We start from the raw sequence: 2,500 nt of genomic DNA on the forward strand, positions 1-2,500 counted from the left end.
TTACCATGGTTGTAACGGGTAACGGAGAATCAGGGTTTGATTCCGGAGAGGGAGCCTGAGAAACGGCTACCACATCCAAGGAAGGCAGCAGGCGCGCAAATTACCCACTCCCGGCACGGGGAGGTAGTGACGAAAAATAACGATACGGGACTCATCCGAGGCCCCGTAATCGGAATGAGTACACTTTAAATCCTTTAACGAGGATCCATTGGAGGGCAAGTCTGGTGCCAGCAGCCGCGGTAATTCCAGCTCCAATAGCGTATATTAAAGTTGTTGCGGTTAAAAAGCTCGTAGTTGAATCTGTGTGCCACGCTGTTGGTTCATCGCTCGCGATGTTTAACTGACAAGATTGTGGGACGTCCTACCGGTGGGCTTAGCTCGAGCGTCCGTCTCGCACGGGTCGGCCTAGCGGCTTTACCGTCGTTGGCGTTGGCCCGTCGCGTGCGTGCGCAAGAGCGGCCCAGCTTAATCCCATCGCCATGCTCTTCACCGGGTGTGGCGTTGGGCCGGTACGTTTACTTTGAACAAATTAGAGTGCTCAAAGCAGGCTTGTTAACGCCTGAATACCAGTGCATGGAATAATGGAATAGGATCTCGGTTCTATTTTGTTGGTGTTCGGAACCCCGAGGTAATGATTAATAGGGACAGATGGGGGCATTCGTATTGCGACGTTAGAGGTGAAATTCTTGGATCGTCGCAAGACGGACAGAAGCGAAAGCATTTGCCAAAAATGTTTTCATTAATCAAGAACGAAAGTTAGAGGTTCGAAGGCGATCAGATACCGCCCTAGTTCTAACCATAAACGATGCCAGCTAGCGATCCGTCGATGTTCCTCCGATGACTCGACGGGCAGCTTCCGGGAAACCAAAGCTTTTGGGTTCCGGGGGAAGTATGGTTGCAAAGCTGAAACTTAAAGGAATTGACGGAAGGGCACCACCAGGAGTGGAGCCTGCGGCTTAATTTGACTCAACACGGGAAACCTCACCAGGCCCGGACACCGGAAGGATTGACAGATTGATAGCTCTTTCTTGATTCGGTGGGTGGTGGTGCATGGCCGTTCTTAGTTGGTGGAGCGATTTGTCTGGTTAATTCCGATAACGAACGAGACTCTAGCCTGCTAAATAGGCGTTACTTCTGGTATCTCGAAGGCCAAGGCCCCGTCGCATGCTTCGTGCGATGTTTGACGGTATCCAATCCGTCGGTGTCGCGCGGGGCTGGCGGTGGTTTTTGGTTTTTACTACCGACGTACACAAAAATCTTCTTAGAGGGACAGACGGCGTCTAGCCGCACGAGATTGAGCAATAACAGGTCTGTGATGCCCTTAGATGTTCTGGGCCGCACGCGCGCTACACTGAAGGAATCAGCGTGTCCTCCCTGGCCGAAAGGCCCGGGTAACCCGCTGAACCTCCTTCGTGCTAGGGATTGGGGCTTGCAATTATTCCCCATGAACGAGGAATTCCCAGTAAGCGCGAGTCATAAGCTCGCGTTGATTACGTCCCTGCCCTTTGTACACACCGCCCGTCGCTACTACCGATTGAATGATTTAGTGAGGTCTTCGGACTGACGCGCGGCAACGCACTCGTTGCGTTGCCGATTGCACTGGGAAGATGACCAAACTTGATCATTTAGAGGAAGTAAAAGTCGTAACAAGGTTTCCGTAGGTGAACCTGCGGAAGGATCATTAACGTTCGCACGTAAGACGTCGCAACGTTTGTCATGAAAGAAAAAAAAAAAAAAAAAAAGAAATTTTGTTTGAAAGCTGCGCCGAAGGAAAATGTATAATCGTTGTATTTACGCGCCTCGCGCCACGTTACTTTTTCTTTCTCCCTCCTTTGACAAGGGGCTGTGAAAAATTAAGTTAACGGATTGGCGGTCGTAGGTTTCGATGCGTGCGCCAATGCCTAGCGTCTTTGTTCTATAATAGTTGAAACATACGATCGGGCTGGCCACGCTTGCCCTCGCGCACCTACGTAAAAATCGTAGGGTGCGCGTGCACAACGGATCTTTATTTTTTCTTTTCATTAACCAGTGTCTTGCCGTGGCAACCTCGAGGCTATTGGTCACGGATTTTATCACGAAGATTGAATTTCGACCGGACAGCGTTTTCCTCGAGTCAACGGTTATTATGTTGAAAGCCTCGTTGTAACGAGGGGGAACGTCGTCATTCGGTGGTCATGCAATCACTTCGTTTTAATGACATGATCGAGCTTACGAGGATAATAGCGTGTACGCGTTATTATCCAAGGTTTTGGAATGATTTTACGCCCCAATAAGCCGAGACTCTGCGTATAAATGTCGCGAAATATTATGAACTGTATGCGTGTCGCCGTTATTGCCCCTTTCATCTTGTTCTCAAGATAAAAAGAAATGGGAGACGCCGCTCGTTATCAAAAAGTTTCGTAATATTTCGTGGTGCGCCCCAATGCCTGCCGCTCGTGTCGCATTTGCGGGACGCAGCGGGGTGGCCCAACGGAGAACCGATGGGCACACTTTTTATTCG

General features: G+C 50.1%; 1 non-coding gene across 1 annotated transcript in view; it reads left to right on the forward strand.

Annotated features, from left to right (window-relative positions):
* LOC149372978 (small subunit ribosomal RNA) overlaps nucleotides 1-1,684 on the forward strand; it is a 2,065-nt gene extending 381 nt beyond the window's left edge. The window contains exon 1 of the ribosomal RNA XR_016293548.1: nucleotides 1-1,684. This exon is cut by the window's left edge and continues 381 nt beyond it. This is a non-coding gene — a ribosomal RNA (small subunit ribosomal RNA).
* The last annotated feature ends 816 nt before the right edge of the window (nucleotides 1,685-2,500 follow it).

The sequence above is a fragment of the Copidosoma floridanum genome, unplaced genomic scaffold (genome assembly GCF_036245765.1).
Source record: "Copidosoma floridanum isolate Cflo_tuat_1 unplaced genomic scaffold, Cflo_Japanese_pri ptg000077l, whole genome shotgun sequence".
Taxonomy (NCBI): domain Eukaryota; kingdom Metazoa; phylum Arthropoda; class Insecta; order Hymenoptera; family Encyrtidae; genus Copidosoma; species Copidosoma floridanum.